This window comes from Acomys minous (assembly GCF_964271855.1).
Source record: "Acomys minous genome assembly, chromosome: 4".
Lineage (NCBI taxonomy): Eukaryota > Metazoa > Chordata > Mammalia > Rodentia > Muridae > Acomys > Acomys minous.
The window spans coordinates 48,582,877-48,608,044 of NC_140486.1; the positions used below are offsets into that span (position 1 = coordinate 48,582,877).

Consider the following 25,168-nt stretch of genomic DNA (forward strand, 5'->3'; position numbering starts at 1 on the left):
AAGCAGTGGTTAAAAGAAAAGATAGTCCAATGATCAAGGCGAAATATATTTGCCCCTTTAAATGTTTAGATTTATTTAATGCATATCGGTGTTTTGTTGTATGTATGTATGTCTATACATCACAGATATGCCAGAAGAGGACATTGGATCCCAGGAGAGCGGAGTTACAAATAATTGTGAGCTGCTGTGTGGGTGCTGGGAGTGGAACCCAGGTCCTCTGGAAGAACAGCCAGTGCTCTTAACCACTGAACCATCTCCCCAGGCTGTGTAGTCACCTTTATGATGTCATAGCTAAAGGAACATCAAATCCTGAGTTGACAAAGTTCCTCTTTAGCAAAACCTTTAAGATGCTCTCTGCAGTTTCTCCTGATCCAAATGTTTTCAAGTATAACTAAAAGTGGGAAATAAGCAAAAACAAAACAAAAGAAAACAAAAACAGAGTCTGGATTTCTTCTGGAGCTCTGTTGCCCAGATCATTAACACAAAACAAGCCTCCACCTTAACTTGGCCTTCATTCACAAATCCAACCGATTGCTGGCCACTTTTCATGAGCTCTTATTAGATGTCTTCAACTAAAAAGAGACTAGTAAACTTGTTATCTACAAAGGTACTTTATGTAAAAATTTTCTAATGTTTTGAATCATTCCCTGGAAGTATTTTAGGCATTATGGACACTAACAGATAGAGCATCACCATCACATTAAGTAAATTTTAATCATATAAAATAGCTTACTCCTGTACCCAAATCAAGTCTAATGGAGTGAAAACTTGGACTGTAGATATCTGTTTTGTGGCTTTGTTTCCCAGGTGTAAGCCTCAGACACATAAAGCAAAAGGCTAAACACTCTTAATAAGTGCCACCACCTCGTGTCCTTTCTTTTACTTAAACCCTTTATGAGTAACAAATCACTGTGAGATTTCTTAAATTTTTACTCCAAGGAGCTATCTTTCTCCATGGCATCATCTTCTAAAATGTCTTGAATCTGTAATTTTATGAATCTACACTCTAGCTCTACATTGTATGTACTTATTTGTATAATTATAGACTAATATCAGAATGTTATCTATAGAAATTATTTTCTGTCTTACCTTTAAAAGGTGGTCCTCAGAAGTAGTCAACCAGCTTGACTACTGTGTGTATGATTTTATATGTCCCAACTTGCAGTTTGACAGTGCAGTGAACTATTCTTACTGCTCATCTGCTGTCCTGAAGGCAACCTAGATAGATATTCTTGAAAGTTAAGTTCTGATGTTTATTTTTCTCAAAATCTAATCTTTCTTTTGTTTTGTTTTGTTGTTTGTTTGTTCTGTATGTAGTTCTGGCTATCCTGGAACTCACTCTGTGGACCAGGCAGGTGTCAAACTCACAGAGATGCACCTGCTTCTGCCTCCTGAGTCCTAAGATTAAAGATGTGTGCCACCAGGCCTGGCTTCAAATTTCCTCTTGAATAATGCCTTTGCATTTCCCCCTTTACCATGTATTTTATTTCTTTAAGGACGTTTACTGGGAATGTGTTAGAAGTTCTTTTCCTCCTTCAAAGCTATACTTTTCGAGTCTGTTGAACTTGTCATCTCCCTGAATTTATTTCTCATTTCCTGTTTATTTTCAACCTTACCATACATTGCTTTTTTGTTTTGCTTCTGTATTTTTTTTCATGTTGTCTTTGCTTTTCACAGTGCTGGGATCAAGCACAGGACTCACACATACTAGGTAAGAAGTGCACCACTGAACCGCAGCCCAGCAATCTTCTCCTTGGCTGTATAACAGAAGGAGCTGTTCACCGTTTTACTACTTTTGGTGTGTATTTCTTTTCCTATTTCATGAATTGTGCCAGCTCACTTTTCACAGCCATTGTGGCTTTTTAATTTTATCCTTGAAACTCTAGACCACATTCAAGTTCTTTGTCCTCTGAAGCCATTAAAATTAAATTTTGTGAGGAGAATTGGAGAATGTAATTGCATGCTACACATATGATAAAATGTTAACATGCATAAATAACTCAACTCAATAGTAATTTTTAAGCTAACCAAAAGATGGGGAAGAGACTCAGTTCAGTCGTTGAAGCACTTGCCCTGAGTGTGATCCCCTGGAACGGTCAAGAGAGGAACAGGGTTATAAAGTACTTAAATAGATACTTCCTGAGAAAAAAAATATAAAGGACAGACAGGTTTTTGAAAAGTGCTAAAAATGAATAATCATTAAAAAAATGAAAGTTAAAAATAATGATAAACTATCATCTTACACCAGCTAGGATGATTATTGTCAGAAGGCCAAATTATTTAGATGGGAGTTGAGAAACAAGGACCCTTTTACCCTATTGGTAGAAATGTGAATTAGCACAGCCATTAAGAAAAAGCATTACGAAGGCTCCTAAAAATGTTAAGCCTTGAAATTTTAAAAGTAAGTAACCAGAGAAGTGGCTCAGAGGCTGAGAGCACTGGCTGCTCTTGCAGATGACTGAGGTCAGATCTCCAGCTCTCGCACAGTGGTTCACGGCTGTCTGTGTGGCTCCAGTTCCTGGGGATCAGGAACCCCCTAATGATCTCTGCGGTCACTACATGCACATGGTGCACAGCCAAATATTCAGGCAAAATACCTATACACATAAAAAATAAAATTGATAAATAAGTCTTTTTTAAAAAAATTAGACAAAGAAATGATTTAGCAATCCCTCTACTGAGTATATATTTGGAGATAATCAAATAAGTTTGTCAATGGGAAATCTGGATTTCTGTGTTCACTGCATCATTATAACCAAAATAACTTAGAACTGGAACCAATCTAAGCACTAACCAAACTATAAATGAATAAGGAAAATGCAAATATATCCAATGAAATATTATTTAAAGAATTCCACCATGTCTTTTTTTTTTTTTTTTTTTTTTGGTTTTTCATTCTTTCTTTTTTCTTTTTTTTTCTTTTTTCTTTCTTTTTTGTTTTTTGTTTTTCTTGTGAGGTTTGTTTTTTGTTTTTTTGTTTTTTTGTTTTTTGCTTTTTGTTTGTTTTCAGGCTGGCCTTGAACTCACAAAGATCCACCTGCCTCTGCCTCCCGAGTCTTGGGACAAAAGGCACCACTACCCAGCTCATCTTGGAACATTTTTATAACATAGATGAGCCTGAAGGTCACTAAGTAAAGCAGAAAGATAAATAACATGTGGTTTCACTTGTATAGTCAGCTTTTGTATCTTTGGGTCAAATCCATGGAGTCAATTAATAAATTGCAGATTGAAAATATTCAAATATTGTTTTTGAACTATCATGTAGATATTTTCCATGTAACTTACATGTAACTCCTGAACTACACGTATAACAAATATTTAGGGAGTATTTACATTGTATCAGATATTTAAAGTAATACAGAGGCAACTTAAAGTTTTACATGAGGATGTGCATAGGTTATATACAAACAAAATCCCACTTCTTTTAAGATATTTGAGTGTTCATATATCTTGGTGAAGGGGGCTTAGAGGCCTTTTATTTATTTTTGTTAGTTATTTTTGCCTTGCTACTGTGGGATTTTACAAACAGAAAATTATATTGTCTAGAAATTTTATATTGTCTATAAAATTCTATATTGTCAATAAATTCTATATTGTCTAGAAATTTGTCTAGAAATTATATTGTCTAGTAATTTGTTGTTGCTGCTGCTGCTGTTGTTGTTGTTTGAGACAGGGTTTCTATGTATAACCTTGGCTGTCTTGGACTCATTTTGTAGACTGGGCTGGCCTTGAACTCACAGAATCAGCCTACCTCTGCCTTCCTGAATGCTGGGATTAAAGGCATGTGCCACCACACTCAGCTCTACTAATATATTATATTCTCCTTTATAAAATACTTTATTTACCCTGCATTATCTAGAAAACATATGTTAGTATTGAATAGTAGTTGTAGGAAGAATCCTGGTATATTCACATATTTTAGGAGGAAATTCCACTTAATATTTAAAGTTTAGGTGGCCAATGCTTTGTGATAAAGCTGTCAAACTTTTATCAAATTTCTCTTAAGTGTGTCCCCTAATGATGAGCTAGTGATTCACATTTATTGTTTTTGAAACCTTATGAGATTTATGTAGAACATCTTTTGGGAAATATTAATAGGATATTTGTCACATTTTTATGTGATGATAACCATTATCTGATAAACTGTTGTCAGGGAGAATGGGTTGTGGGTTTATACTCTCCTTTTAATCTACCTGTAGGAAATTTTCACCTGCATCTCAGAGGAAGAGCTACTGTGAATATGCATTAAATATGTAGAAATACAAACTTTGAATATTCAAATATATTGCTTTGATTGAACAAAATCGCATGACTCTTAATATAGTGAAATTTTGTGAATTTGAGTTTATAAGAAGTAATAAAACTCTATAACTTTCTGATCTTGGCTTAATAGTGTGGGGGAAAAAAGACATAAATTTTGCCAGGCTCTGGTGGCACACTACTTTGATCCCAGCACTAGGGAGGCAGAGGCAGGAAAAACCTTTGAGTTCAAGGCCAGCCTGTTCTACAGAGTTCCAAGAAACACCACCTCAAAAACAAAAACAAATAAGTAAAAAAGATATGAATTTTTACTTTCAACCTATTGAGAAAAAAGTATGTGATATGATTTGTCCTCCAAAGGTTCATATGTTGAAAACTTGGTTCCCAATACAACAATATTAGTAGGTGATAAAACTTTTGTTTTCCCCAAAACTGAGTTTCCCTCGATGTATGACTCACTCTGTAGACCAGGCTGACCTCGAACTCACAGAGACATGCCTGCCTTTGTGTCCCAAGTGCTGACATTAAAGGCATGCACCATCAGTGCTGGGCACTGGGCAGTGAACCTTGTGAGGTAAAGTCTTGGGAAAGCTGATTAGGTGATTAATGGCCACCTCAGTCTTGCAGCACTGCATTAGGGCTCTTGGAAGTGAATTGGTTACTATGAGAGCAAGGTTCCTTAATATTTTTAGATTAAAATACAATTACACCACTTCTCTTTTCTCACCCCAAACCCTCCTGTGTGTACACACACAGAGACACACATACACACACACACATACCTTGTTCTCTTTCAAATTAATGGTCTTTTAAAAATTGTTGTTGCATGTGTGTATGTTTTCCTACATATATAAACACAACCTCCTCAGTCCTATAATGTTACTTGTATATATACATTTGGTATTGGATGGCACACATATGTGCTTTTCTCTGGGAAAGCGAGTGTGTTGCAGGATATTTGATTCCATAGTGAACCCTGAGATTATGAACTGTAAAAACCTGTTTCTAGTTGTGGAGTGGCTCAGCCCTAACACACACTTTTAATCCAAGAACTCTCTGTTTATTCTTAACAGGTGGTGATGGTATGGCTAAGACCTGGCTAACACCTTTAATCCAAAAGCTTTTGGTACACGGGAGTAAATAAAGTTAACCATAGGTCAAGAGGCAGAGCCAGAAACCAGCTGACAGTGATTTAATAGAAAGGAGGGACATTGAGAGAGGCATACTTAAGACAACATGGAGAAGAAGAAGAGACTGGCTTTCTTCTTTCTGGGGGTGTGAGCTGAGTAGGAAATTGTCAGATGAGTAGGAAGGTCAGCTGGGTGTGTTCTTTGCTTCTCTGAGCTAGTAGGTTTTCACCCCAACATCTGGCTCCCGAGTCTTCATTGGTAAAATCAAATGATTGTGATTTTCTTTCTTTCTTTATAACAAGAGTAGATTTTTTATAAAGGCAATTTGGCTTCATGATCTTGCTTTCTAGCTTTATTTCTTACTGGGTAGTCTCCCAGGTGCACTGCTCTACCTCCGTAGTCTCCCAGGTGCACTGCTCTACCTCCGAACATTCAGCACATTACGGACACTGAGGATTCTCATATCATATCATTTGACTTTCCTAACTCCAGAACTTTGAGCCAAAATAAACAATTTTTTCTTCTTTTAAAAAATTAAGCAGTCTTGGACAGTTGGTTACAAACTGACAAAAACATCATGCCTGTCAAATAATAAAATACAATTTTGCACTCTGCTACCGAATGTCTCGTTCTCTTCCTCAAAAAAAACTGATTTGACTAACAAAGTATGACTTTCAGTTATGGGGATCACACTTTGAAGGAAACATTTAAAGCAATGATATGAAGTAAGATATTAAAATGTGTTGTTGAAACCATACCATTTAGGAATGAAACAAGCTTACCAATCATAGTACAGAGTAGGGAGATAGGAAAGCACATATACTGTATAAGAAAATGACACTATTTAGTAATTCAAATCCAAAGAAAGAAGTTGAGCCAGAAATGGTAAGAGAGAATGGCTTTAAATATATAGTTTGTTTTTATAGCAACCATCTTATCTGTCAGATAGCTCTAAAATATATCAAATTGAGCAGAATTTTTTATAACAATGTTTCTTAATTTGTTTTTCTTTTTTAGTCAAGGCCACATGTAGTGTAGGATGTCTTTGAACCCATGATGTAGGTGAAGATGAGCTCCTGGTTCTCCTGAGTGCTGGAATTACAGGTATACATTACCATACTCAGTTTTACGTAGTGCTGAGAAATCAAACCCAGAGGCCAAATATATGCTAGATAAGCTACCACCTGAGCTGGATCCCAAACCACTGTAACAATGTTTATTGGGTTTATAATATGTAAAGAAATGTGTTTTAGTTGTTTTCTGGCAACTGTGGTAACAAGTCATCACATATTGGGTGGCTTAAGACACTGTTTTTCTTCTGGTTCTGAAGAAGTTCAAACTCCCGGTGGTTGGAGAGCTGCATTCCCTCAAGCGGTTTTAAGAAGATCCAGTCTTTGCCTCTGTAAAATTCTGATGGCTATTAGGATACTTCAAACTCTGACTCCATTTTCACATCGCTTTCTCTTCTTTATGTGTGTGTGTCCCTACATCTTCTGTGTCTCAGAAATGTGTTTTTCATGGGAATTAGCATTTATCTAGAAAATCCAGGATTAAGACTTTACCCCAATTGCAGAGGTTTTTTTTTAAACCAGGTTTTCTTTATACAAAAATGAAAGAACCACAAAACCACAGAACTAAAATGTCCACTTGCATCTGAAATAAGTTTACCAGAAGGTTTTAAAGGTAAGCCTGCATATTCTAGGGATTGTAGGTACTAGCGAGAGGGGGATTGTTTTTCACGGAATGGCTTCTGGGGAAACACTGGTCTCACGGTAGATGCTCATATAATCTCCCACCTTCATGTTGACCTGCTGTTGTGAACAGCCTCTGAAACAGAAAGAGAAACCCCAGAAAACCTCATCCAGGTTCTTAGGGACTTCCCAGGGGATACATTTTTTCTCAGTCACCTCTCTGGCAAAGTTGACCCTCGCCTAACAAGTGCAACACTCCCAGGAAGATGAGACACACGGATCCATCATTCCATCTCTGGTCAGTCATAGTTCACCAACTCTAGCACAGTGTGAACAGTGACAGTTTTGGACACAAAGGACCTGAGGAGAGGAAGAGACACCAGCCTGTTCACCAACCTCCATTACACCTTCCCAGAATGCAGAGGGCTTCAGAGAGCTCCAGGGCATCGGTCCGCAGTTGGGAATTATGGCTCTTAGACATGGCAGAATATGAGGCTAGAGAGCTCAAACTCAAAGGGGCACTTGTAAAAGATGTCTGGTTCTATAACCGAAGACTGTATGACTGCAAAATGTGAAGACATGCCTCCGAGTCTTCATTATTTGAAAGCCACCATGGTAAGTGGGTGCATCACGGACTCTCATTAACATATTTCAGTCTTTTTGAATGAATGCTCACATTGTACAGGGACATGAGCATCTCCGCCTAACGCACTGGCTTCAAAACTCTACCCCAGCAGCTGCAACATGGAATCCAAACACACTCAGCTGGAATTGACTAAGAATTCACAACAACTGTGTGTGGTGGCGGCAGTAGCACCTGTTTACACTTCCAGTCAGCACAAACACAAAGTGAGTTTCACCAGAGTTGGTTGACATCCTCCACGTCTCTGCCTGGTGACTTCATAAAACTCTCCACAGTGCTGAAAAATATTCAATGCTTTACAATGACCTCCTCACTACTAAAGTCACCCACAGCCACTGACCTGCTCACTACTGCAGACCCCTTGTGACAGAGTGCGGGGCCTACTCCCACCTGTGCATGATTCTCTGTCTAAAGGGGGAACTGCTGCTTGGCCCTCATTCAGCTGCCCTGAAGGCACCAGCTCTCTCTTTCCCTCCTGGTATCAACCAGAATGCTTTCCCAGAAGGCTCTGAACTCCTCCCTGTCCAGTTTCAGCCACTCTTAATTCTTGCCCTTTCCTTTCTAGGCTTTTTCTACCATCTTTATTTCTGGAAATTTTCCAGTACTCCCTGTTTGGTGTTCTGGGTAAAGAAGCTCTGTATTTGCTTCATTTGCTTTAATTGTTAGGCACTGTGAATCCTTCTGTCTGGCTTTAATACTTTTTTTTTTTAAATTCCTTCAGCACATAGGATTCCCTGATGCCTCTTGCCCCCACCATGCTATTAATTTTATTATTCTTCACTGACTATAAGCTATGGCTACTTACTTAAAATAATGGTGGTCATAATGCCAGAGATGATTTGAGTAACAAAATGAATGGCAGAAATTCAACATGGGATAGGTAAGGAAAATTGGGCATACTCTGTGATAAAGTACCTGTGAGGGTTAAGGTTGATTATTAACTTGACTAAACTTGGAATCCCCTATGAGATAAGCCTTCTGGGTGTGTCTGTAAAGGCATTTCTATAGATGTTTAATTGAGGTGCGTAGGCTCCCTCTGAGTGTGGAGGGCACCGTTCCATGGGGACAGGGTCCTGGACTGAGCATTGGCAGTCATCTCTCTCTGCTTCTTGACTGTAAGCAGAGAGAGAGAGAGCAGGAAGCAGAGCTGAGCTACGGAGCCAACCCCTAGTGAGCCACTCCTTCCAGCAAAACCCTCCTCCATAAAAGTTCTACAACCTCCTCAAACAATATCACCACCCGGGAACTAATAATGGAACACGTAGACTGATGGAAAACATTTCACATTTCAAATTACAGCCTTGTATTGCTGGCCCCTGTAGGCTCATGGCTCTCTCGTGCTAATATGTTTAGTCAAAGTTCCAAGTCCTGATAGTCTTAACTACCCTAATACTGTTCAAAATTCTAAACTCCAAGGCACTTTCTGAAGATCAATGAAATTACTTTAATTATGAGTGCTTATAACAGTGGTTCTCAATCTCCCTAATGCTATGACCTTTTACTACCCTCGTGTTGTGGTGATCCCCCAACCATAAAATTATTTTTATTGCTATTTCATAACTATAATTTGCTACTATTATTAATCATAATGTAAACACTTTTGGAGATAGAAGTTTGCCAAAGGGGTTACAAGACACAGGTTGAGAACTGCTGCCCTGTAACATGAAAAAATTAGTTACATAGTTCCAAGTATACAAAGATACAGAGTAAACATTCTATGATGGTTAGTGTTGTCAGTTTTGACAAAATATAAAAGCATCTTGGAGATGGGCCTCTGAGAACACCCATGAGGGGTTATCTCTCTTTGCTTAACTGATATGGGGAGATAATGCCTGAATGTGAGTACCACCATATTACGGGAAGAGGAGAAGGATCTGAGCACTATGCATTGTAGGGATAAGGTTATTGTATAATTCAAATTTTGATTTCTATACTCCCTGTATCTGGTTTCAGTCCTTGTTCTGAGAATCTTCTGTCTCAATGTTGTGTAAATATTGCTCACCAATTGATCCCTGGTATGCCAAAAAGCAGCTTACAGCAAATCTCTGAGCAAGGGAGAAAATAGGGCTGAACTTCCTGCCAGCCAGAAGAGAAGTTAGAGGAGGAAGTAGGAGATTTAGCCACATTCAGAGGTCCAAAAGAAATAAGAAAGAGAAATGGAAAGCTACAAAATGCAAACACAGTTTTATTAAAAAAATAATAATAATAACTATAACATGTTGGTGCCCAACATGGGGCAAAACGTACACAATCTAGCCAGAATTAAGATAGAATCTAAACTTAAACAGAAGGCAGTTTCTTAGTTCTGTTCATTAAGAAAACAACTGAAGTTTCTGAGGCAGAAGCTCACAGTTTCCTGTTTAGACTCCCCCACCTCCTACAGAGCAGCAAAGCCTCCAATTTGCTGCAAAAAAAAAAAAAAAAAAAAAAAAAAAAACTAAACTAAACAATCCCCAGATTGGCAGTTCTTTTAGAAAGCTCTTGCTAAGAAAATAAGTGGCTCTTTAACACAAATAAGCTTCTCAAAGCTAAACTTTCCTAGCCAAGGCAAGAAGCTAAATCCATTTCAGAAGGGCTCTTACAGGCCTGAATCCTGCAGGCCAGAGAAGCAAACACTTATGGACCCAATAACTTCCCAAAGTGAGGGAGGGATCAACATCAGGTGAAGAAGGCAGAAAGAAAAGCCTCTCCCTGGACGCAGGAGCCAGAGACAAACTGAGAAGCCTCAAGCATCAGAACTGGTAAGTTCTAAAAGAGAAGCTGGCTCTAATAAAGTAAAGTCCTTAGGGAGATGTTTAGAGATTAAAGAGTATTATTTTCTATGTTAAAAACCAGGGAAACACACAGTGACACAGTGCTTCTGGATTCCATTTGAGTTTGTTTCTCTTAGCATACAAATATTTTTTTCTTTTTACTGATGAATACAGCTTCGTACAGTTTCTTTTTTTTTTTTTTGTATATTTTCTTTTAGAGAGATCAGGATAAGGCAGACTTGGAGAAAGAAGAGACTGAGAAATTAGATACTAAATTAAAGGCCATAGAACAGAGGTCAGAGGAATCTTTGAATCAAAATAGGGAACCTTCAGAAAAGTCCAATCTGGAACTTACAGCAACACCAAAAGAGGTAGTTCTAGACGAAAAAAAAAGTCTGCAAAGACTTGAATAAGTTACACAATGGTAGCCCATTGGGATGCTGGTTAGAGAGTATTCAGCTATAGGCCAACATTGTCAGGCTGGATATTGTATGTGTATTTTCAATTGCCGGGTAAAGGTCTATATGCTAAAGTAAAATGCAGATCCTCTTGGTGTTGCCTTGGAACAAGGTCATACAGTGTCTTTTGTGCTCCATTTTACAGAGCTTAAAGAACTGAGATATATGCACCATACCATAGGTTCATATTCAGAATTTCAATGAGATTTTGTCTTAAATTCTGGAAAGCATGATGCTAAGGCTACACATTTTTTTAGAGATGGTGACTGTCTTGGAGTTGCCTTTACAAACTGGAGCTGATGGTGCTTTAGCACATATATCCATTGGAATACAACAATTATGTAGACATTATGACATGAAACCTGTCACAGATATAACTTATAATCAAACAATTATGAAAATATTTAACAATAATTTTAAAAGGGGAATATAATATCTCCCAAATATATATTAAATAATGATATATTGATTTTTAAAGTTTTAAATGAAACAAGTAGCACAACTGCTAAGACACATTAGATTTTAGAAATGACTGCTGAATTAGATCAATATATAAAAGTACTAATTCCAAAATGGAAGACAATAAATGTGTTACACTTGGGAAAAGAATATGTTTGTCTCAACAGGAAACAAAAAGCTATGTATTCCATCCAAAGGATGGAAATCATATTTTACAGGGGGAGGTCTCCTGGAGATCTTGGTTGCAGATAACAGGAAAGAAATTAAGAAGACCAAAAAAGACAGGTAACTTAATTTGTTGATCCCTCCACATGGGAACAGCTCTGAGACATGAAAATGCCTCCAGCCAGGACTTCATATGGCCAATAAGTCTTTGACTACAGATCCTCAGGACTTTTCATGTCATTCTTTTAAATGGAATATATAAAAATTATTTTACAGAGAATCATCTTTAACTGAACTGTGCTCAGTGCACAGTCCATACATATATTAATACAATAATGTATAATACTTTTGAAAGTTAATAATCTGCAGAACAAGAGGACCAGAATCCAACAAAGACAAGTAGCCCAGGTGATACTATCTTATAGATGGCTTCAATAACTGTTTCCTCAAAATTCTACATCCTAGACAATTTCAAAAACAACCGTCTTGGGCTGGAGAGATGGCTCAGTGGTTAAGAGCACCGCCTGTTCTTCCAAAGGTCCTGAGTTCAATTCCCAGCAACCACATGGTGGTTCACAACCATCTGTAATATGATCTGATGCCTACAGGTGTACATGCAGGCAGAACACTGTATACATAATAATAAATAAATAAATCTTTTTAAAAAACTATCTAAGTGATCTAGCATCATAGACTGTTCCAGTCAAAACTTCAGGTAAGCTCTGGACTTTCTCAGCACTAGGAGACCAAACAGGAAACATTACAGCTAGTTTTCTTAAGATTGGACAGTATCCCAAGTTTCTTGGGCCCCCCAAAAGAAAAAAACTACATCCCAAATCAGCAGGAAGCAATTTAACAAAACAAGACTTTATTCCCAAGAGGAGGCAGATGAGTATTGGTCTTTCTATGGATGACTGATGTTTGTTATTGTTCTAAAGAGGTTGGTTACAGGAATAATACATAAAATGGTAGGTTATCAAATCTACTTTTAGACCAATGAGCACTAATAGTTGCAATATCTGACATTGGAATAGATCTTTGTATATTAAGACAGATTTAAGATTATATTTTGCCAAAAAAAAGAAAAAAGATTATATTTTGCTATAAAGTGATAAGGTGTTGTACCTATGTAATTCTTTAAAATGCAACGTTAAGTTCTAGTCATTTTGAAGGCTATTTTTGTGAAATGTTTAGGATAAGTGAAAAAAAATTAGTTTTAAAAGCCAGACAATCAAACTTACAGCCATGTGAGGTACTAGTTTAGTTAATTACAAAAAGTATGTTTCCTGGATTGACAGATTAAAAAATAGCTAGAAACCAGCAAGTCACTTAAGATAGATAGATATATGGTCTTCAACAACCTCAGAGACCTACAGAATATGACACTTAAGGATACTTTATTAACTTAAGGTTTTTTTTTTCACCATGAAACAGGTCTGCTCCGACAGCATCCTGTTATACTTCAAAGAGCATCAAAGGATTCATATGGGCAAGACAGCCACTGGGTGAGAAAATGTTCTTGCATCAATTGCAGACAGAATATTGCCCAAACAGGACAAACTGGGTGCAGGAGAGTTGACTGATGACCTTTGTAAGCACAAGGTAGGCAAGTTCTTTATAATTCCTGATTCACAGAAAAGGTCTGCCAAATATTCTGAGCCAGAAAGCTGAAGATAAGGGTCCAACATTATGGAGAAATTTGAGGGCACTGTATAGCTAAATATCTCTGACATTTCTATACTAATGGAAGCTGTTTCCCTGTACTTCCTACATACTTGGATAATATTTATTCCTTCTTAAGCCACTGATGGGGCTTATATATTTCTAGTCTCACAGATAAATTTAAATTGTTTAGGAGGATAGAAATTGATAGATAGTACAATAATTTATCCAAGGGTACAAAATATACAAATGTAAATCTTACCTTATAATTTTCATAATTGTTATTATTATATATAGTTTACTATTATATAAGAAAGAGCCTCTTATTAAACTTAAAAAAGGAATATGTAGGCATAAAGTTATTGTGTATTTCAAATGCTGATTTCTGTAACCCCCCACATATCTGGTTTGAATCCTTGTTCTGAGAATTTCCTGTCTCCTGTTGTGTAAACACTGCTCTGGAATTGTCCCCTTGTATGCCAATAAAGCAGCTTACAGCCAGTTACTATGCAGGGGAGAGAACAGGGCTGGGCTTCCTGCCAGCCAGGGAAGGGGGAATTAGAGGAGGAAGGGGGAGGAAGAGGAAGAGAGATAGCTGGAACAGGAAAGCTACAAAGTGTACATATCTCTGGGATGTACATTGAGAAGAAGCCAAACTAACTTAGAGGGTTAAGAATAGAGTAATAACTGCTCAATTCTTGTTCTGTGAAGATTGTTAAAATAAAATAATAAAGTAGAGTCTCAATTATTGGTGTGATAGCCAGGTTAACAGAGAAAATGAAAAAAAAACCAAACACATTTATGTAAACATAGCCATAACAATTCATGCCTTTTTTATTTCTGTTTCTTAAGTATGGATAAAGTGTGACTAGCTTTCTCAAGCTCATGCTGCTGTGGCTTACTGACAATGATGACAGCAACATGAAGCTATGAGTTGAAATAAACCTTTTTCCCCCGTAAATTACTCTTTTCAGTATTTTAATCACAACAACAGAAAAGAAACTAAGATACATTCTCATTCCGAAAGGGAAGAATGGAAGATTCCCAAAGAAAGATTGGACAAAATCTCGAACAAATCACACCACAGCAAGCAATAGTCCAGCCACTCCATTTTGGACTTGTGACGGAGTTATCTGGACTCCGAAGAGCTTCAGTATCCCTGCCTGAAGCACACCAAGTGCCTGTCTTGATCTGGCTCCACTCCATGTACAAAGCATTCCTCAGTGGACATCCCCTGGATCTATCATCTCCATTGTAATTTGAGCTTCACCTTCACAACTTCATGCAGTGTGGCCTTTCAAGGATGCATTGCAAGGACTGAGACCTTGTAAACATTGGATGGCTCTCTGAACATAAACTATAAAACACCATAACCCCTTCATTTTGTATCTTTCATGCTTGAAAACCAAGTATCACACAGATCAGTGGTTCTTAACCTGTGGGTTGAATGACCTTTTCACAGGGGTTACCTAAGACCATCAGAAAACAAAGGTAGTTACATTACAATTCATAACAGTAGCACAATTACAATTATGAAGTAGCAACAAAAACAATCTTATGGTTGGTGGCTGCTGTGCATGAGGAACTGTATTAAAGGGTTGCAGCATTAGGAAGGTATGAGATGACACAGATAATGCTATTAGGTTCTACTGTCACAGCTCAAAATAGAGTCTGGCCTTCTTGGACACAGATGCAGAAGCCTCCATGTTCTGACCCTGAGGCAGATACTTTCCAGGATCAGGGAACCCTTTCAGCAGCATTCTCCTTTAGGTGCTCTCATTCAAAGGGATTTAATTTTGACAAGGTGTTGGCTTTCCTACTGTCCTGGGACACTGCCTCTGCTTTCTTTTTAACAATTGTTACCTCTTCCAGCATAGACATTAACTACAGCTTTAAACTTGTTCGAACTCTTTTTCACTAACTGTGCATTTCTCACATCTTTCTGCCTCACTCTTATTCTTTTTCATTCTAGACCTGGATAAGAGTGGTAAGCAATGACCACGACCATGGCCTGGATTCAAGCCTGTGTAGCTCATGTGCATGCTGCCTCAGTCTCTGTGAGTACATAAGAGCTTTGATCATGTTGATATAGAGGCCTTCTTTTCTTGGTGTCCTATATCTCTTCTAGTTTACACTCTTACTGATTCCTCTTCCACAGGGTTCCCCGACCCTTGAGGGGAGGGATTCCTGATAGAGACAACCCATTTGGGGCTCAGTTTTTTTCAAGGTCTCTCACTCTCTGCAAAAATGTCTGGCAGTGAGTCTATGCATTTGTTCCAATCTGTTGCAAGAGAAAGTTTCTCTAATGATAACTATAGCAGAATGTCATTAGGAGTTATTACTTCTATTTTTTTTTTAAAGAACAGTAGTTTTTGGCTTTACCCTAGATCCCTGGATTATCTACTCTCAGGTTCTTGGTTACCCAAGCAGTAGTGGGTGTGGTTCCCATCTCATGGAATGGACCTCAAGTCAAATCAGACATTGGTTAGTTAGTCCCACAAGCTTTGTGCCACCATTGCCCTAGTATAGCTTGCAGGCAGAACACCATTGTACATCAAAGGGTTTATGGCTGGGTTGGTGCTCACATTTCTCCTTTCATAGAACGCAAAGTACCTTCCTATACCAAAGGTGGTAGAATATAGGGATGAAGGCTTTATGTAAGCACCAGCTTGACTTCTCCATGTTCGATGAATTGTGTAGGTGTTCTCTTCAGCAATGAGGCTTTGCTGTCAGCTTGTGGAGAGCAACCTATGGTCTTGTTACCAGCCTGGGTTGTTTGGGGGCTTCCATGAGACCTCTTTAGGCAACAGCTCAATTAGATGTAACCCAATCCTGGTACTAGAAGCTTCATTTAGTGTCAAGAGGTGACAAGTTGGGGTTCTGTCGCCCCCACTATTTGGTGATTTTATTTAGATAACTTTCATATATGCTTATATTTTAGGAGGCCTCTACTGTACTGGTTTCCATACTAGTGATCAACTGGCCCTTGACTTTAAGGCTTCCAATTAAAACAGAGAGAGAGAGAGAGAGAGAGAGAGAGAGAGAGAGAGAGAGAGAGACAAGAAACAGTCAGTGGTAGGAGAAAATACAGTGTATTCAACAATCAAGTGATATGAGAAAGAAATCACGAACCAAGGAAGACAGGAATATCTCTGGAGCTGAAAAAGACAAGATAAAAATTCTTCCCTAAAGTTTCCAAAATGAACAAAGTTCAGCTATTATACCAACTTATACTTTGAACTTTCATAATTTCAGGAGAAAATTTTTCATAGCCACTAAATTTGTTGTAATGTGTTATAACAGTAATGGAAGACTAAAACAAATGTACATGAAATAATTAAAATATTAACCAAATGAATTAACTAGAGTATTAAAACTATATACTTACATATTATATAATAAATTGTATTATTATTTATATATTGTATATTATATTTGTATATTGTTACACACATATGTATTTATACACACAGAGATATATATGTATATATATATCACAGGCCAATGAGATTCTTGCAAATGTTAAGGGCTTGTTCACAGCTTGAAAATGATTAAACTACCAAAATAAATAGAAAAGGGAGCATACCAATTGATGCAGACAAAACATATAATAAAACCCAGCACCATTAATTATAAAATATCTCAACAACCCACCCCCCTGTGACGTGCATGAAGACCACATGATCCACATGTGCTTTCTGGGATTCATTTCAGCTCCCCATTTTAGGTAGGAATCCAGATTTACACCAGCAACTCCACCCATCCTTGCTACATGAGATCTTGTTGCTGTCTCTTGGCAGACTTGCAAAACATACACCACCAATTCAAACCAGACGGGGGGGGGGGGGCCCTCAACCTCATCTCTAGATAAACACCCTAGATCAAGGCCGCTACCACCTACACAAGCCCTGTGCTCCCTTCCCACATCCCCTAACCTCTCTAGGCAGATGACTCTAGACGCAGGCTGCTGATTCCTAGGCCTGCCCGCCAGCAACCCATCTCTAGTTAGAAACCCTTGATTCACCCTGGTGACTCCACCCACTAAAACGATCTGCTTGATTATATGTCCTGTGCCTACCGACCAGACCTCCTTCTTCAGGTAATAGCCCAAGACTCATGCTACAAACTCCACCCATCCCAAGTTTTTTCCTTCTAGCCTGGCTTTAGGCAGTAACTTTAACGGATGTAAACATGTTTCTGTTTTGATCCCAAGTATGAGATGTGAAACAGACTTATGTGAGGGTGTGTGATGTTTTTCTGTTGAAAACAGACTTGGTAAATATCCTAGTATGGACTCTGAGAGGAGATATATATATGAGCCCAAAACAAGAGGCGGGGCATTTTTGGTCATGGGTGTTCATCACTCCACTTCAAGATGCTCCTAGAGAGAACCACACAAGGGAAGGCTTCGAGGCTCAGGGCTCTGAATGCTGCTGCTCCATGTTCCAGCAGCTGTGGTTACAGTCACCTTCACTGAATTACTGGTTTACTGTTTAACTGAAATTCTACTGACTATGCTAGTGAAATCGCTCCAAAGAACTGAGTATAAAAACAGGTTTTTGTGGTACATATACACTATGGAATACTATTCAGCTATTAAAAACAAGGAATTCCCAAAATTTGTGGATAAATGGATTGAGCTAGAAATGATCATAATGAGTGAGTTAACCCAGAAGCAGAAAGACTCAAATGGTATATACTCACTTATATCTGCATATTAACCCAAGGGGCATGTCCCACGAAAGCCTTCACTTACCAGGAAACTGAGACAGAAGGGAGGACATTCTATTGGGACTCTAAAACACACTGATGGCAAGAGGGCTGCCCCTTTCCAATAACTGACCCTAGTCTTTTACTGCCAATTTAACCAATGCTCTCTACCTGTCATATGGCTGCCCCTCTCTATGTAGGGATTCTAAACTCACATCATGTCTAAAATCTACTTGAGGACTGTGGCAGAAGTTTTTGTGTATATGTAAACATGTTTTGGCTTTAATCCCAGGTGTGGGATATGGGGGCTCCTCCATTTGATCTCAGCTGATCACTGCCTCATGACAGGGCACATGATGTTTGTCAGCTGTGAACTGCCTCATGTGGGGGCATGGTATTTGTCAGTGGAGATAAAATCCAGACCTAAAGAGATACTGTGCACTCTGGTAAAGGAGAAGGCTGCTGGTGTTCCACTGCTCCAGGTTGCTGTTGATAAGAAGTTAGAGATATCCGGAAATGAAGATTGGACTTGCCCCAAGGAACCCAATGACCCTAAACAGCAGGAAGCAGCTAAGGAAAACTATGCCCCCTCTCTCCACTAACATTTCTTCTCTCCTACCTGGTGTTGGAAGGATTGGGCGGAAAAGGAAGAAAGAGATATAAGGAACCCAAAATAAAAATTGTTTTTTAAAAGTACACCAACGGAGGACCATGTGTCCCAAATCTGCCTTGCCATTTCCCTCTGGCTCGTTCTCTTCAATTACGGATCCTAGGCTCACATTGCCAATTGCCCTCTATTTCCTAAGCCCTCCCTCTTGCCACCCAACTTCAAGTATAAACCTTTGACTGGCATTACCAATCCCACTAACTCCATCAGCACCAGCTGCCTGAATAAGTCCTAAGCACCTCCCAATAACCCTGAAGATTAGCTGTGAAAAATCTTCTAACGCCACAGATTTACTCCAGGGCTTAGAAACTTAACTAGCCGAGCTGAGGCAGAGCTACTGTTTTGTGCCCATCATGGAGCATCATCATCGAGTTGCCCAAGACTGAACCCCAAGCCCCATACATCTTGTCTACAGCCTGACGAGTCAGGGTTATGGGAAACAGAGATGCAAATGCCAAGTCAATAAAGGGAATAAAAGATTTCGATATGAAGAAACACTATCAACGACCTAACTGCAAGTGCCTATGTCCCATCATTAAAACATAACAGGTCTCTGTAACAATTAGTTCTCCCATAGTAATGATCTCCCCCAAAAGTGGTTTAGACGATGTACAAAACAGTTATTTCCAAAAAGCCACAATAAACATAATAAATTCAAAGAGGATACAAATAAATGCCAGACTGAAGACCGTGAAAGCAAAGACAAACAACTGAATGAAATAATAAAAACAATTCAAAATATAAAAGTAGAATTTAATAGAGAAATAAAATATCTGAAGAAAAAAAACCAAACAAAATAAAATGAAAATTTCAGGCATTCAAACAAAATTCAAAGGAAACACCTCACCAATTGAAGACAGACTATCATGTATGGAAGACAAGGGAGGGGAATCAAATCACTCAGTCAAAGAAAATTTCAAATGTTAAAAAAACAGGACAAGCAGGAACTCTAAGACACGATTAAAAATACCATCATAGAATGAAAGTCAAGGCAGCAGGAGCTTGAGCCAGTTAGTCATATTACATCCATATATTACATATCACATCAGAAGACTTGCTGGTGCTCAGCTTGCTTTCTCCATTCAAAGACAATTCAGAATCTCCTGCCTGCAGAATGCTGCCGCCCACCCTGGGCAGGTCTTCCCAACTCAGTTAAATTAATCAAGATAGCTCTCTAGAGACATGTTCACTTGTCTTAACCTAGATTATTCCTCATTGGGAAACCTCCTATTTCCAAACCCAGACCTAGAAAGAACAAACATCAAATGTCTCCTCTCATGTGTGGTTCCCTAGCTCAAAATCTTCAGATATGAGTGTATAAGCTGGAGTAACCACAGAAACAAGAAAAGTAAAAAGAGACTATAGTGAGTGGGAAGCAACAAAGAGGGAAATAGCAGGGTACAAGTTATTTGAAGTGAGAAATAGGTAAGGGAAGGGATTTAGTTAAGGAAGGGGAAGGAGATTAATACAGGAAAAGGAGGGTAAGTTAACAATAAGGATTCTGAAAAGCCGTAAGTAATGATATTATTACCTACCTGCCTAAAATTACATATTGCCCTTCTGCATCTGGTGAGAGCCTGGGCTGTCCCAGGAGCAGCTGTCATTCTGCATTCCTTGCTACCAGGCTGCTGGATGGAAAACAGAAGTGCACATTTCTCCAGTGGAAAATGGTAAAGCACGGGAGTCGAAGGAGCTCAGGGCTCCAAAACCGAGCCAGGCAGCAACGAGGGCCCAGCTTGACTTGGGCAAGTTGGTGTATGCTTTGTGGGCATGGAGGCTCACTTGAAGCTCAGAAAGTGGAGCTCCAGAACAGAGAGAAGCAGAATCCTAGTTTTGTCCAGGCAGACAAAAAAAAATGGCTGCTTCTAGAACAGCCAGCCACTTGCTCTGGCAGACAAGCACTGCAGTGAGCAGAGCAGTGCAAGAAAGATGGTGTCAGCAATCCACACTGACGCCCTGGGGAATGGCAGAAGCTTGCAGTGGCCAGTGGCTGACTGACTGACAGCCAAGCCCCAGGGGTTCAATGATGAATTCTTCAGGGAGAAGAGGAGCTTGATCTTCCCCAGAATAAATGATGAGTTTCAGTTGATTGTAGTGAAATAGATGATGCTGACCCATTTATTTCATGTGAAACAGGGATTTATAAGCTTTGGGCAATGGAAGGTGTTTGATTTGCTGGGGTTAGGGGTGCCAGGGGTACTTGATTTACATACAGCAACACAGTCCTATCATAACAGGGGGAACACAGTACTTAATTATACGATGGGAGGGGAAGAACTCCAGGTACAGTTAAAGGTCATTGGTTGAAAACCAAGACACCAAGACATCTTATTAGCATAAGGTAGGTATTTTCAGGAATCCCCAGGTGCTTGCTAAATGAGTTTCCTAATCAGGAAAGGGTGGTGCTTGTAATCTCCCTGAGGGCTATGTGATGCTCCTTAGAAAATCTGGGATTCTCTAGATCAGGCAGAGAGGGAACCCAGATGAGAAAGGGAGTTCATCATCTCATAAGGAACACAGAGGCTATCCAGAAATTCCAGACTTCAACCTTACAGCAGAGTCCCACACATAGAAAACATATAAGCCTGTATGTAAATACATAAATATAATTTAAATTACATTTTCTCATCTGTATGACAATACTCCTCGCTCAAAAGCCATTGACTATCTTACAAAAACCTCAACGTCAAGCACAAGACTCTCAAAACATAGACTATTGCTGTTGCACTTGGTTGCTTCCAGAGGTTGTTGCCCCCAACTGCTGAAGACACAAAGTACATCGAATATAAGACTTGAAAGATCTGGGTTCATTCTGACTTGAAAGCTCCCTTCCTAAGGACTAGCTCTAATGGCAGCAGAATACATTATGCAAACTTTCAAGGTGGGTAGCAACTAATAGGCCTTACCTAGATATGATGCCTATGAAACAATGAATATCATGGTGTAATAGCCCTAAAGCTGCAACAGTGGCATGCATACCTTGGCAGGAACTAACAGATCAGTTGGACTCAAGGCTGACTCAACAAGAGAGAAATCTTGCCTGGTGCCTAGTGAAATTTTGGATCTTGAAGGAGAACCTACAGCTCCAACTTTACAAAAGCAGCATAATTCATAACTACATTCTATTTGTCTTTTCACCCAGGGATGAATATAGGCTTTACTCACCATCAAAGAAATGTCTCCTTGAAACAGATAGAAACCATTACAGGAATCACAACCAATGAAAATGAAGAGAACAAGTGGCTATGTGGTGTCTAGCCCCAAATGATGCAGCTGATAGGACTGATACATAACTCTTGCAACTAAGACTCGGAGATCAGACCCGAAGAGGAGTGCAAAGACTGTAAAAGCCAGAGGAACAGGAATTTTGCTGTAAGATTTTTGTCTCCTAGAAACATCAGAGAAGTTACACCCATTAAGTCTTATCAACATAAAATGATACCAGTAGAAATGATAACATTGAAAGGGGAAATCTTATGAGGACTCAATCCTAGACAAATAAATACAATCAATTAAGAAATGCTAAGAGCAAGTTACCAAAAGAGACTCGGTATTCTAAGAGCATATATAGAGGGAGGAGGTCTCCCTCAAACACAGACATAGGGGAGGGGAGAAGGGGGAAGGGGGAGGGAGGGAGGAATAGGAGGAAACAAGGGAAGGGCTAACAATCTAGATGTAATATGAATAAATTAATAATAAAAATAATAAAGAAATAAAAAGAATTCAGAATTTAAAAAAAAGAAGAAGAAATGCTAAGAGGTCCAAGATGGCCACAATGAACACACACCGTGTTTGATCAGCAGGACAGCAGTGACTGCACAGCCACTTAAGGATTGAACTGAGAATGACAAAACATTAGTCAGGTGAGAGGGATCCACACTTTGTGGAGCACATCTGGGTCTGGCCTCGGGCCAACTGGCTAATCCACAGAAAAGTCACTGGGTCCCTGTAGGCATGGATGTGGGCTCCAGGGACTAGCTACATGCTTGACATGGGGAAAAGCATCTGTGCTCTGGTTTCAGATGGAGCCAAGGGCTACAAAAACAACATCATCTGGGTTTCTAGACCCCACATCCTAGAGCACAAGTCAATATGACTTCAGGTCACCTGGCCAATTCACAGAAAATTCCCAGGTCCACACAGGCACATGTTCAGGCTCCAAGAACTAGCATATACCTGGTGGGGTGGGCAGCATCTGACACCCACAGAGCCAATGGCTACAAAATACCAGCATCTGGCTTTTCTAGTCCATAGGGAACCCCACAGTCTGGAACACAAGTAGATCTGACCCCAAGTCAACTGACCAAATCACATAAAGTTCCCAGGTCCACATAGGCACTGGTTTGGGCTCCAAGGACTACCTGCACACCTGGTAGGGCACAGGGCACACAATACCTGCATTTGGTGCCTCAGAAGGAACTGTGGCCTACAAAACACCACTGTCTGAGTCTTCCAGCCAAGAGTAGACATGATGGTATGGAACACTGGTAGATCTGATGCCAGGTCAAGCAACTAATCCACAGAAAGTTCTCAGGTCTGATGTCAGGTCACCTGCATGATCCACCTGAAGAATTCCCTGATCCCCAAAGGTGAGTGGTCTCAATTTATAGCCACTCAACTACAAGCTTCTCTCAATGGCCAATTGAAAGACACCAGAAACTACCACCAAACATCAGAGACAGCAAAATGGTTAAAAGCCAGCACAAAAACACAAACAACAAAAGCCAAAATATTATGGAATCTCCAAAACCCAGCTATCCCAAAGCAATCAGCCCTGGAAACCCCAACACATCTAAAACACAAGAAAATGACCTCAACTCTTTCCTAATGAAGATGATAATGCAAGAAATGAATAAAATCCACAAACAAATACAGGAAGATACAGCCAAATAGATTGAGGCCTGTAGAGAGGACATGACAGAGGCCTATAGAGAGGAAATGAAGAAATCACTGGAAGAAATTCTGGAAAAGGTAAACTATCAGGTGAGAAAATCAGGCAAATCAATAAAATGGTTCAAGATCTAAAGATGAAAATAGAAACAATAGGGCTGGAGAGATGTTTCAGTGGTTAAGAGCACTGACTGCACTTCCAGAGGTCCTGAGTTCAATTCCCAGCAACCACATGGTGGCTCACAACCATCTATAATGTGATCTGATGCGTACTATATACATAATAAATAAATCTTAAGAAAAGAAAATAGAAACAATAATAAAAGCACAAATTGAGGAAATCCTGGAAAGAGAGAACTTAGAGAAGAAAACTGGATCTTTAGAGATAAGCATCTTCAACAGAATATGAGAGGAGGAAGGAATCTCAGTTGTAGAAGAGACAATGGAAGATTTTGATGCAGAAAATGTTAAATCTGAAAAATTCCCAGCACAAGACATCTAAGAGAAGGTCCCCTGCTCCAAGGCATAACTGTATTTTCCAAAAAAATTATGAAAGACTATTTCCCAATTTAAATAAAGAGAAGCTTATAAGCATACAAGATGCCTATAGGACACCAAATAGAGTAAACAAGGAAAGAAAAGGCCTCTCACCACATAATAATCAAAACATTAAATCTACAGAACAAAGAAATAATATTAAAAGTGGCAAGGGAAAAGGCCAAGTAACATACAATGACAAACCTATCAGAATCACATCCAACTTTTCATCAGGGACCATAAAGCCAGAAGGGCCTGGGCAGATGTCTTGCAAACCCTGAGAGACCACAGATACCAGCCCAGACTACTATACCCAGCAAAACTTTCAATAATCATAGATGGATAAAACAAGATATTCCATGACAAAAACAAATTTAAGTATTATGTATCCACAAATGCAGCCCAACAAAAGATACTTGAAGGAAAACTCCAGTCAAAGGAGACTAACTACACCCAGGAAAACACAAGAATTATATAACTTAACTTTAGCAAAACAAAAATTAAAGAAGCACACAAACACACTATCACAACCAACATCAAAATAAAATGACCTAACAGTCACTGGTCATTAATTTTTCTCAACATCAATGGTCTCAACTCTCCAATAAAGAGACACAGACTAACTGATTGGATGTATAAACAGGACCCAACATTCTGCTGCATACAATAAACACACCTCAGCCACAAAGATAAACGTTACCTCAAAGTAAAGGGCTGTAAGAAGGTTTTCCAAGCAAATGAACACAAGAAGCAAGCTGTAGCCATTCTAATATCTAGTAAAATGGACTTTAAATCAAAATTAATCAAAAGAGATGAGGAAGAACATGCTATACTCATCAGAGGAAAACTCAAATATGATGACATCACAATTCTGAACATCTGTTCCCCAAATGCAAGGACACCCACATTTGTAAAATAAACATTAATAAAAATAAACCACAGGGCTGGAGAGATGGCTTAGCAGTTAAGAGCATTGACTGCTCTTCCAGAGGTCCTGAGCTCAATTCCTAACAACTATATGGTGGCTCATAACCATCTATCTATAATGTGATCCCATGCCCTCTTCTGGCCTGCAGGGGTACAAGCAGGTAGACCACTGTATACATAATAAATAAATAAATAAATCTTTTTTTAAAAAAACAC

At 39.0% G+C, this 25,168-nt stretch overlaps 1 protein-coding gene and 1 long non-coding RNA gene across 2 annotated transcripts in view; one reads left to right on the top strand and one right to left on the bottom strand.

The window, feature by feature from the left end:
• The window catches only part of LOC311596256 (uncharacterized protein), a 200,734-nt gene that overhangs the window by 89,223 nt on the left and 86,343 nt on the right, over positions 1-25,168 (bottom strand). The gene's annotated exons all lie outside the window — the stretch shown is intronic.
• On the top strand, positions 1,111-14,566 carry LOC311596591. The gene is made up of 5 exons (XR_014778886.1): positions 1,111-1,798; positions 6,408-6,494; positions 11,592-11,679; positions 12,994-13,161; positions 14,216-14,566. It is a non-coding gene; the product is annotated as an uncharacterized lncRNA (long non-coding RNA).